The 12,984-nt window shown below is 46.5% G+C and overlaps 1 long non-coding RNA gene across 1 annotated transcript; it reads right to left on the reverse strand.

Moving 5' to 3' along the window:
- Positions 1-11,085: 11,085 nt before the first annotated feature.
- LOC144754032 (uncharacterized) lies at positions 11,086-12,029 on the reverse strand. Its single transcript, XR_013594629.1, has 3 exons — positions 11,929-12,029; positions 11,760-11,833; positions 11,086-11,669 (listed from the first exon to the last, which is right to left on the reverse strand). It is a non-coding gene; the product is annotated as an uncharacterized LOC144754032 (long non-coding RNA).
- Positions 12,030-12,984: the final 955 nt, after the last annotated feature.

The raw sequence follows: 12,984 nt of genomic DNA on the forward strand, positions 1-12,984 counted from the left end.
GTGTTAATATTGCAGATAAAGGAATAGGGTACGCATCACCCGTTTCAACCGCTATATGCGCCATATATGGTATTTCATGGTACCAATAATGTGCAAACTGCGCTTGCGCGTATAGGTAGTACAGATAAAAATCGGGTATTTTGAAACCTCCACTGGCATAAGGTAACGTTAATGTATGTAAGTCTAGCCGGGCTTGCTTACCTGCCCAAATGAGGTTCAGTACTAGCTTGTTGATGTTGCGGAAGACTTCCGCTGGTGGTTTAATGGGGATGTTATTAAATAAATAGAGTAGTTTGGGAAGAAGTACCATCTTCACTATGGCAGCCCTGTCTGGTAGCGAAAGGGGCAATTTGTTCCAGCGGTCGATTTTGCTCTCTAAGTCAGATAGGACCCTACCATAATTCGTTCTGATAACTAGTTCAGGGTCTCTATGGTACCAAATGCCTAGATATCTCGTAGGGTCTTCCCTCCATTCCAGCGGGTAGTCAATGTAAAAGGCGCAGTACTGTCCGTTAATGCTAATATTTGTGATTTAGCCCAATTAATGTGTAGGCCTGAATGCTGTCCAAATTTTATATATTCACGCAGCAAGGGGTTCAGGTTTTGGGCCGGATCTTTAACGTATAACACCATATCATCCGCATATAAGGATATATGCAGTGGACGTGTTGAGAATTGGAGTGCCGAGTAGTGATGGTGTTGTCTGATTTTGCATGCTAGTGGTTCCAGTACTAACGCAAAGAGAATTGGGGACAACGGGCATCCCTGCCTTGTTCCCCTGTCTATCTTTATCGGGTCGGAGATGTAACCATTTACTTTTATGCGAGCTGAGAGGTCTGTGTATAACATCGATATCCATTGGGTGTATAGTACCGGAAAGCCCATGCGTTGTAATACTGTATGGAGGTATGGCCATTCGATCGTGTCAAACGCCTTGGCGGCGTCCAACAGGACCGCCGCAGCCTTTGTGTCAGAGGTTAAGTAATGCGAGAGTGCAAATAGAGTGCGCGTGTTATGCGTCGTCGAGCGTTCCGGTATTAAACCAGACTGATCCGGTCTGACTAGTGAGGTCATCAGAGGCTTAAGTCGTGCAGCGAGAACACTCACAATTATCTTAGTATCTACGTTTATGAGTGATAATGATAATGATAATGAGTGATAATGGCCTGTATGAGTCGCAGTAAGATTGATATTTACCCGGCTTCAATAACGCTACTATCATTGCCTCACGTAGGGATGCTGGGAGTCGTTGTTGCTCGTGAGCATTGCCATACATCCTTACTAGATGGGGAGCCAGCAAATCAGCAAATGCCTTATAAAATTCTCCCGTGAACCCATCAGGACCTGGCGCTTTACCATTGGGCAGGGCTTTAATGATGTCGGTTATCTCCTCTACCGTTACAGGTTATGATAGGTATGTTCTATGTGCATCAGACAGCCATGCAAGTTCGACATCTGCCATGTATTCCATTATATCCACCCTCTCCGCTGAACTGTGAGATTGATACAATTGCCCATAATCTGCTCGAAATTCCTCTAATATGCTTTTCATGTCATATTTGGCAGTGTCTGTGCGGTCTTTCACCATATGTATGTGTTGTGGTGCGCGTCCAGAACAGATTTTTTGCGCTAAGGCTCTTCCCGGCCTACCACCCTCCCCATAAGCCCTTGCCTTCCAGCGTTTTGAAATGTAGTTAAGCTCGTCCCTGGCATATTCCTGGTGTTCAGCTAGTATTACCCTAATATCACCTAATATGGAGGGGTCTCTCGAGCTCTCATATCGTCGTTCTAATTCACTAAGTTTGGTTTCCCTATCTTGCAACTGTTTACGTATGTCTTTGAGGATACCAGCAGTCGTGCTGATGCATGTACCGCGTATGGTCACTTTAAAAGCTTCCCACAATAACCCTGGGTCATCAGTTGTTGGAGCATTTATCTCAAAGTATTCCACTACGGCTTTGTGCAGAGTGTCTGTGTAGACTGTGCCCAATAGCGCTGTAGCATTAAATCTCCAGGTAAATGGAGGGGGGGGGTGTAATAAGGCATGTGTAAGGCGAGCAGTACTGGGCTGTGGTCTGACAGTGTACGCAGTAAATGCTGGATGGAAGACGTCCACAGCGATACTTCCCCCGTTCCCAGCCAGTAGTCAATTCTTGACCAGCTATTGTGTGCCGCAGTGATGAGCGTAGCTTCTAATCGATCTGTATTTCGTGCTCTCCAGATGTCAGTGAGTTGTAAATCCAGCATAGCATCACGCAATGCCTCCAACGCCCTTTTGTGGGGCTCAATAGTGTTCCGTGAGCGGTCTAGGTCTGCTTGTAGCGCAATATTAAAATCACCGCCCCCATATGAGATGTTTTACATGTAAATCAGATATCGTGTGCCACAAGCGGGTGTAATACGTCGGGTCATCGGTGTTCGGGCCGTATGTGTTGATCAATGCTACATTGTGATTGTGAAGTATGCCAATCACTATGACATACCTACCTTCTGTGTCTTTAAGTACATTCGTGATTCTGAAGTTAACTCCCTTACGTATAAGAATGCTTACACCTCGCGAATATGAGGAATAATTTGAACTTTGCACCGTTTCCGCCCATTTACTGCCCAGTGTCAATGTCGCAGTCGCTGCAATGTGTGTTTCTTGGAGGAATGCAATGTCTACTTGCAGTCTGTTAAAATAAGCAAATGTACTTCGAATTTTTTTTGGGTTATTCAAACCCCGGACATTCCAGGTGATTAGTTTGAGTTGTGCCTGTTTCACTTTAGTATCGAATAGATATATGCAAAAGACATGACCTTGGTAACATATTGACAATACATTACATAATGTCGTGAAACATGACTCATTAAGCAGGTCATAGCATTGTACATTCTAGGCGCTTTGGAGGTTGCAATGCATCTTAGGTTTAGTGATCTGTAAGAAACATTTCCAAACGCCCCCCCCCCACCCACTTTAGCAACCCAACCCTGCCAAAGCCATAACCCTGAATCATTTAACCTGTGTAACCAACTTATTTTGGGGAACACCCAAAGGGGGGTTCGCCGGGTACGCATTTCTCCATCCACATTGTGGATGTGGACAGGTGTTCCATCATAAATTGAACAAATTCGAACAGTGTGCTGAGTAGTTACATACACTACATGTTGAGTCAATTCTGCTATGCGGTATCACATTCTATAACAGTTGTACATATGGCCGCATCCGGCCCTGCTATCTTAACATACGAGCTCCTTACCCCAGTATTTCAAATAATAAGAGCAGTTACTCGTTTCAGACAATCTGACGCACCAGCCCAGTGCAGCCTGAATCATAGTAAGGCAAACAAAACAGTCCAACCCATAGCCGGGCACCGACAATCGCACTGTGCAGGTGCCTCACAGTTCCGAAAACATCCGGACAGTCAACAGTACAATAGGACATCGTGGCACTACAATCCAGTGCAGGTGCATATTGTGTAAGGTTTTTTGTACCATGTACCCAAGCCACATAACGCTGCGAGGAACAATATATCTGCGGGACATAGTAATAGTCTTACCATCCGGTGATGATGCGCCAAGTCCATGATCCAAGCAGCACATGAGCTGAAATACCGTTCCTTACCATGCAATGGTGCTGCAAGCCGCCTTCACATTGAATTCAGTGTTCAACCAAATGCACCTGAAAGGAGCAGTTTAATCTTCCTCACTTTGCTGTTCGTCTCGACCAGTTGTCTTGCGTCTCTTGCCGCGCTTCTTGATATATTCATGGGCTGCTTGTGGGGTAGGGAGTATCGTAGAGCGACCAGCATGAGTAACTTTGAGCTTTGCAGGGTAGAGCATGGAGTATTACACACTCAGATCACATAGTTTTTTCTTAGCTGAGTGATATTCTTTGCGGGTCAATTGGACCGCCACAGTGTGGTCTGGATAAAATTGTAATTGATTCCCTTGGTGTGTTATGTCTCCTTTCTCCTGTGCCAGTCTGAGGACTGTGTCCCTGTCTCTGTAGTTCAATAGGCGAGCAATAATAATGCGTGGAGGGGCACCTGGTTTTGGTTTGGGTGCAAGAGATCGGTGTGCACGTTCAACTAGGAATACCGGCGATAGGTCCTCTTCACCGAAGAGGTCCTTGATGAGAGTTTCTACGTAGGTATCCATTTTCCTGTGTTGGTGGACTCCGGCAGGCCCGCTATGCGCACATTATTGCGGAGGGACCGCGCTTCCAAGTCTTCCGCCTTGTGGCGCAGTGTTTCCAGCATTTTGTCCATGTTGGCGCAGGATTTGGCGGTGTTTCTAGATTCATCCTCCACTGCCGAAAGTCTTGTTTCCGCCTCCACGAGCCTCTCCCCATGCTTGTCCAGTTTTGAGGCCATGTTGTCCACCCTCTGGGTTAGGGTATCTAATTTGCCGTTCATTTCCTGCAGACTGCGTTGTATGGCGCGAAGCACTCCCTCCATCCCGTTTCCGTCATCTCCGTCATTTTCGCCATCCGTCTCTGAAGGCGCCGTAGCTCCTTTGGTTTGTTTTTTTGCCTCAAACTGCAGCTTGGTTTGTTGTTTCTCTGGTTTTCCCATTTTGCTGTCGTGGGGGTGTATTCCCGGTCTTTATGCAGGTCTATGCTGTTGTGAGGTTGCACCCCTGTAGAAGGGATAAACCTGTGCTCTGTAGGCCGCTCCACGTGCAATGAAGTGAAAGGGTGGGAGTGTCCGGCAAGAAATCAGGCGTGTCCGCGGCCGTCTCGCAGGTGCAAACTAGCGGGGGAGGACCTGGGGTCTCGCAGTCGCGATTCTAACTCTGTGCTTTAGTATAGGGTTTGCGCCTTTTTGAAATCGTCGTAGTATGCTGATGCGCCGTCTATAAGCGATGTTTGCACTCAAACGCGTACATGGAGCATGCCGCGTGGCTCGCAGTGGGTAGTCGCCATTACCCCCTCACTTCCCATAAGATGGTCTCCACAGCCAACTCCCAAATCACTCAGGTGGGCATCCAGTCGACTGCACAGGGGGTGTTGCATTTACAGCGCTCACCTTTTTGCCCCGTCATGCACCATCTACAAGTAGACCAGGTCTAAGATCAGGAGGGGTCGTGAGCAGCTATACCGATATTAGTGGGATCCGATCACAGGATAGGGTGCGTGCGCTCTGTCTCATTAAGTCGCTCTCCAATTACCCCTCAACAGCAATAACTCTCCATAACATCTCGCATTTCATGGGGCCAACGTGGTAGGTGTGGTGCAGTAGCGCGCTGCAGTCTGGCAGATCTACAGGTCATTGGTGCTTTATTGCAGCAGTCTGGCCGGCGCTGTTACATAATTGTGTAGACTTTCGATAACGGAGACATGATCCCTTCCGCCCCCTTGTTCACAGAGGCCAATTCCGCTTACTATGCCGAAGCCGCCATCTTGCAGGGTACGAACTCGGCAAGCGGTTCATCGCCGTGCACACTCACAATTCAAGCGGCGTGGGTGTAGGAGGCAGTTGCTTGGTGTCCGATCACCATTAGGCGTCAGGGGGACCTCCGGGATGACGCTGGAGCAGCATTTAGGTGCAACGGTGGCTGTATTTAGTTCCGATTTCGGATTGCGGGCGCCGTCATCTTGCGATCCCGATCGCAGTGTCCGTGATTCACCGTGCTAGCAGCGCTGCGAGCCACCCTCAGTGCAATAAACTCACTCTGATTGATTCTGGGGTGTTCCGAAGCCCATATCTGCCAAAAGAATCGCCGAACTTGACCCTCAGCACATCGTTAATTCAGTTAACGGCCACCCGTCCGGCAGAGCTGACTCAAGAGCCAGCCATTCCGCAGTGCGCTCTATAGCGCCCCCCTGCTTTTATCAACTTTAGAAGCTGTCCAAGTCAAATCTCAGATTGGATGACCCAAAATTGTCTAAAGCTGAACTCGGAGAAAACAGAGGTACTTTTCTTCAACCAGCAGGCCTCTCCACCCTCTAAGCTCTGGTGGCCTCGTGAATTGAATCCCCCTCCTGAGCCAGTAGACTCGGTGAGAATCTTGGGTTTTTGATTTGACAATGATTTTTCTTGCAAGTCCCAGATCCGGCAAGTCTCCTCCTCCTGCCTCGGGAAACTTCACACCTTGCATAAGTTCCTCCACTTCCTCCCAATAGACTGCAGGAGGACGGTGGTTCATTTAATTACATCCCATCTGGACTATGCCAAAGGCCTTTACCTGGGTCTCCCGGCACATCTGATTCGCAGACTGCAAATGATACAGAATGCGGCGGCTAGACTGATTTGCAAGGTGCCTTACCATCACTCCATCACTCCATCACAGGCACAAATATGGTGACAATCACATAGAGATGCTGCAACATGCACCTCCAGACAACAAATGGCATCAGATTTCACGCGAAACATACAGACCAGGTCAGCCTTGGAGTGGAACAGCCACAACCATCACACGCCTTTTGGCTTCTGCGAAAGGTTCAGATTTCGGTGAGGTTTATTATTAAAATTGCAAATCTTCATGTTCAGACGACGCAGACTCCAGTGGAACCATATGCATCCGAACCTAAGCCACTTGCTACAGGGGTTCCCCAGGGCTCTACTCTTAGTCCCATACTGTTCAATATTTACATCACTCCTTTGGTTTATCTAGCGGAACAGTGTGGGGCTAAGATTATAGGGTATGCCGATGACACCCAGCTGCTGTTCACATGGCCCGACAGTAATCTGGATGTGTCTGCAGTGCATCTATGTTTGTCCTCTGTATTTCGCTGGCTCACACGGGCCCAGCTGAAGTGCAATGAGGACAAATCTGAGGTGCTTTTTTACGGTTCCTTTCCCTCCTCGTTTAAAAACACACTGTGGCCCCCCAACATTCCTAGCCCAGGAGAGATGGGGAGACCAGCAAAAAACCTTGGCATCTGGTTTTCAGAGGATCTTAGATTCGAAGATCATATAAAAAAATTGACCGGCACCTGCTTTGCCACATTGAGAATGCTCCGCACATTTTTTCCACTGCTCCCTAGGGTGGCTAAGGAGACAGTTGCTCGGGCTCTCATACTGGCAAAGCTAGATTACCCGAATGCACTGTTTAGTGGCATTCCGGCCTATTTGGTGAAGCGCCTGCAAATCATCCAGAATGCGACTGCCCGCTTGATATTCAGTATCCCGAGATGGAAGAGTGTGCGCACTGAAATGCGCACCCTCCATTGGCTTCCTGTTGCGCAGCGCATTCTGTTCAAATCCCTGGTGCTGGCTTTTAGAGCCATCCACGATCAAGGTCCTCACTACTTACGGAAAAGGTTTATCTGTTATACCCCTTCACGTAACCTCAGGTCATCTGCTATGTTTAAACTGACTCTCCCACGTTTTAAACGAGCAAGGCTTGGTGGACAATCAATTTCGGTGACTGTAGCCCGAGCTTGGAATGCCCTTCCTTTCGACCTGCGCTCTATGCACACTGTGGCCTTATTTAAGAAAAATTTAAAAACACATCTTTTTTCGAGTACTATTTAGAGCGTTCTTTGGCTGATTTCTGTTCTTTGTCTTTCCCACACCGCGCCAGGATACTCACCAGTAATGGAGCGCGCTATAAAATGGTTTATACATACATACATACACCTGAGAAGCCTCCATTGGCTACCCGTCGTAAGGGGAAAATAATTCAAGGCACTCACCCTGGCTTACGGAGCAACCAGGGGCTGAGGCCCGGCCTACTTGAGAGTAAGACTCCGACACTACCATCATGACCAGGCCTTGAGATCTAACCACCTACAGCTCCTCACTAATCCCCGCTATCGCAAAGCGAGGGTTGGCGGTAAAGCTTACACAGTTAGGACTGCTAAACTGTGGAATGCCATGCCGCTCCCGCTCTGCCTGACTGAACCAGAACCTGCTTTCAGTCGAGCTCTAAAAACCTGGCTCTTCAACGGTCATTAAGCTGGTGTGTGCTCTGTGTTATTCGACTGCCTTAGCGTCGGAACACCTTCGTTGGAGGTAGCCTCGTGCTCGACAAGTAAAAAAACAAAACAAAAACAATGTTAACCTTTTGATGAAATAGGCTATGCAGTATTGAAAAACTAATTTAGCAGTTTTTCACTACCAGGGCATGTAAAACTCAAAGGTGCATGTCCTACCTTTTACAATTCAATATACCCTGCCCATAAGGCTGCCTAGGGCCTACCTCGGGGGTGACGTATATGCAATAAAAGAGAAAGTTTGGGCCTAGCCAGGTCAAAATGGCAGTTTAAACTGCACACACAGGCTCTGCAGTGGCAGGCCTGAATTATGTTGAAAGGCACAATCAGTGCTGCAAGCCCATTGGCACATTAGCAGCTTTTAATTGACATGCCCTTTGCACATATAGTGCACTTTACTAAGGACGCATAAGTAAATGTAATATTCTAATTGTAGATAAGCAAATGTTACCATGTTTTGAGTACAAAGCAATGCACTTTAGCACTAGCCAGCAGTTGTAAAGTGCCTAGAACCCTGAAGCCAGCAAAAATGAAGTCAACAAAACAGGAGGTCGGAAGGCAAAAAGTCAGGGGAAACCACACCAAAGATGCCAGATCTAACATGTGTTTCCTCCAGCTGAAGGCAGGGAGAGATACTTAACCCTTTAGCGTTCTCTTCACTAAGGTGGAGAACCTGGAGAGACCACCACCATTGTCATAGTCTGTAGGGAGATGGACCACCTCAACAGTTTGGGATTCTCACCCCTCATCTGCATTAATCATCTGAGGGGTCTGTGATCTGTCTGAACGTGGAAGTGAGTGCCCAATAGGTATGGCCTTAGCTTCTTCAGTGCTCAGACCACAGCAATGGTGCTCCACCTGTTTCCTGGGAAGTAGCTTCCTACTGACGAAGGCTACAGGCTGAGCCAGGCCTTCTCCATTTAGCTGTGAGAGCACAGACCCTATGCCTTGCTCTGAGGTGTCCATGTGCACAACAGACTCTTGGGAGAAATCGGGGGCCTTGAGCATTGGTGCAGAGCATATGGCTTCCTTCAGGGCATCAAAAGCTTTCTTTCACACCCATGCCCAGATCTCCTGACGTGGCTGCTTCTTGGCAGTCAGCTCTGTCAAGGGGGCAACAATGATGCCGTACCCCTTGATGAGTCCCCCGTAATATCCTGTGAGGCCTAAGAAGGCCCTCACTTCTGTCTGGGGCTCGGGCTGTTCCCAGTTCAGAATGGTGTCAATTGTGAGCTGCAAGGGCTGCACCTTGCCACCCCCTACTTGGTATCCCAAGTAAACCACAGAACACTGCCCTATCTGGCACTTACTGACCTTGATGGTCAGGCCTGTGCTCTGCAGAGCCCAAAGCACTTCCTGGAGGAGGTTCAAGTGGCACTCCCAGCTACAGCTGAAGACTGCAGTGTCATCCAGATAGGCGCCACTGAAGTTCTGGAGCCCAGCCAGACCTGATTGACAAGCCTCTGGAAGGTAACAGGGGCATTCTTCCAACCAAAAGGCATGGCCCTGAACACGAAGGACCCTTCCGGTGTTGAGAACTCAAACCTCTCTTTAGTGCCATTGGTCAAGGCAATCTGCCAGGACCCATGCGTTAAGTCAAACCTGCTGAGGAACTTGCCAGCTCCAAGCCGATCAGTGAGCTCATCCGCTCTGGAGATGGGGTGCGTATTAATCCTGGTGACTGCCCTGAGCCCACGGTAGTCCACATAGAACCTAAGTTCAGGTGTGACACTTGGAGTGGCAGCCTTGGGAACCAACACCATTGGGTTGGACCTTGGGCTGCTTGGGGGCTCAACAACCCGTAATGTTAGCATCTTGGAGACCTCCTATCAGGCAACCTGTAAATGTTGTCCTTTACAGGTGTGCTGTCCCCAGTATCAATATCAGGGGTATATGATGGAGTGAGTCCTGAGGTAAGGGAGAACAAAAGGGCAAACTGCCCCAGCAACTGGTGGCTGTCTCTCTATTGATCTGGGGTCAGTGTAGGGGAGAAGTTGGCACCCTCCACTGACCCATCCTGCTCCTTGGAAGATAGAAGGTCAGGGAGAGGTTCACTCTCCTCTTCCACCCCATCATCAGTGACCAGAAGCACGGTCATCTCAGACATCTCAAAGTGGGGCTTGAGGCCGTTCACATGTAGGACCCTCAAAGGGTTCCTTGGACTCTCATGCACTCCTTCACCTCATAAGGCCCAGACCAACAGTCTTCCAGGGCCCGGGGCTCCACTGGCTTTATCCACACTTTACGACCAGGCTGAAACTCAACCAGAGTGGTATTTTGGTTGTACCATAGTTTCAGGTCCTGCTGGCTAGCCTCCAGGTTCTCCTGTGTGATCTTCCAGAAGCGGGATGTCCGGTTGTGGAATGCCAGCATGTAGCTAACTACAACCTGGGGTGGCTTCTTGAGAGCTCTCTAACCAAACTGAGAGGTCCTCTCACAGGGTGTCCATATAGATGTTCCAAAGGGAAGAAGCTAACTCCCTTCTGTGGAACCTCCCTGTAGGCGACAAGGAGACATGGCAGGAGGACGTCCCATCCCAATTATGCCTTATGGGTCAGGTAGACCCATAATCATGCCCTTGAGGTAGGGTATGATTGAATCTTTCAACGAGCCCATTGGTTCGGTTATGGTAAGGAGTGGTAAACTTATAGATCACCCCACACTCCTTCCATATGGCCTTCATGTAGTTGGACCAATACAAATCAAAAGTGAAAGAGAGTACCCTCTGGGCCCAAAGGAACTGGGTAGAGTCAAGTATTAAAGTATTAGTTGTTCCCTGGGTTGCTATATAAAAGACACAGACGTGTTTTATGTCCTCACAAACTGCTGTCAATCACACATTCATTCTCAATACCCTATGTATGTATTGTGTATTGTATCCCCTTCAGTAGTAAAACCACAAGGCATTAATGATTTAGTTTGAAACAGAAAGTTAAAAATTCACAAGTCTTTTATTCTAAAAAGGAAAAATCCATGTATAAAAAAAGAATCAATTCTTAATACAGTGCCTAGTGCAAAAGCATTTTATATTCTTAGAGCACACAGTTATAACACATTTAAAAAAACATATATCACAAAATCAATCAAAAAAAAGAAATTTCTCTTAAAAACAATATTTAAGGGTGTTGACGCGTTTCGGTGGATTAGGCTCTAGGCCCCACCTTCCTCAGGACAATTATTGTAACGTGAATCTGTAAATAGAGGAATCCACAATGAGAAAACATCCTCAGGTGCAATTATAAATTGATCATACACATATAAAAATTCACATTTTCCTAACAATTCTCATCTATTTCATTATTAGCCACATGTGGTTATACTACAGATATCCTTAGAGTGTGTTTTTGAGCCCTCCCTTCATCTTCTCAGTTTCATACTGGCACTCGCATGCTCATCATGCAGTCAGGCTGCTCAGATCTACTTGTATCCATGGATTACTTAGGATACATTTTTATTTTGATTTAAGATCTTATTGTTACACATGATTTTGTGTCAGCATTTTACATCTGTGCTAATGATTTTGTCTTTTAATACTTATCTCGAGTGCCCTTGTAGAGAAAATACCAGTCTATTCTCATTATGGTGCACACCTCAGATTATTCATCTTTAATCTCTTGAGTCTTAAAAAGATACATTGGGTTTATTTGTACCTGCGTTGTCTATCAGCGGTATCCTAACAGATAGTGTAGATACAGCGATCATCAGATCTCATCTTGGTTGATTAAAGGTCGATTTATTCAATTGCAACCTATAAGAGATCAATATCATTGTTCAACAGTGGAGGCCTATATATGATCAGACCGTGTCCCTAGTTAGAAACATTTTAATTCACACACACCTGTATTTTCATGATACTTAGTCCTAGACCGGTGTGCTGTTCTTCCCTTCTTATATTATTATGTGGAAGAGTTCCTGGGAAGGAATGAGAACGTATTATCAGTGAGTCATTCCTTTCCTACTTTGTTCCCCCATTAGTGCCGATATTCCCTTTCTTTAATCTGACTCACCTATTTGGCTATGACTTGCATATGTCGAGATATTAGTTTCTCATGTTGAGAGTAGATTCATTCACTAGGTCCCCTCATAGGTGGAGTAATTGATGTTTCTGTTACCAGTCGCAAAAAAAAAAAGCAAAAGGTCGAACTATGAATAAACGGATGCCTTGTTACTAAAGTGCCTTTGGTGATTGCCCCTACTAGTTTTCTCACCTTTCAGTATATATCAGATCGCACCTTCGTTTTTCAATTCAGCTCCTTAGGCGGGATTCTTTTCTTAATCCTCAGCACGATACCCTGTGGCAATCATTTTTTACATTTAGTACCTTTTTTCCACCCCTAATTATTTCGTATGTGCGCATTTTACATTATTCTGTTTATTAGTGCATCTCATATGCATGGGCATTGCCACGCATACACTGATGAAGCTTTGTTTGAGCTTTTAAACAGGACATGCTCGAGCCTAGCGCAGGGCCAATATAAAGAACGCGTGCTCATTTAGCGGTGCAGTCTTATAGGTTGTTATTTAAAATCAGTATCGTTTAAGTACACATCCCTTTACAACAGATTCCCCCTTTTTTTTATATGTATACGGGTTATTATTGGCTAAATTTCTCCAGTATGCCCGTCTTACGGTGCTCGCTCGGATTACATTTACACGAGATTAGCGCATTACCGCCCACTTCTACAGTGGACTACGAGCAAACAGGAATTCCCTTGTGCGAGTAAGCGTCCTTTAACAAATAGGACTTTGTTTAGTCCCAATCTAACTACGTCTTACCTTGTGACGGTTCTTGGTCGTGCTTCCACCGGTCTCAATACGGATGAAATGAGACTACCGGTCGTAGCGTTTATTTTATACTTCCGGTTCCCACTTTACTCAGGGTCATGGTCCCGTTAATTTAAGATTAAGTATGGCGGCCATCTTTGAATGTTTATTTGCCTTAGTATTTTTTCAACTCCGTGTGTATTTATATTGCAATTTGTTGACATTTATAAAGCTAATATTATTTCTGCCTTGCAGTTACTCAAGTTATGTTGTCCTTCCTGATTTATATCCACAATCAT

Source organism: Lissotriton helveticus, chromosome 5_1 (genome assembly GCF_964261635.1).
Source record: "Lissotriton helveticus chromosome 5_1, aLisHel1.1, whole genome shotgun sequence".
NCBI classification, from domain to species: Eukaryota; Metazoa; Chordata; class Amphibia; order Caudata; family Salamandridae; genus Lissotriton; species Lissotriton helveticus.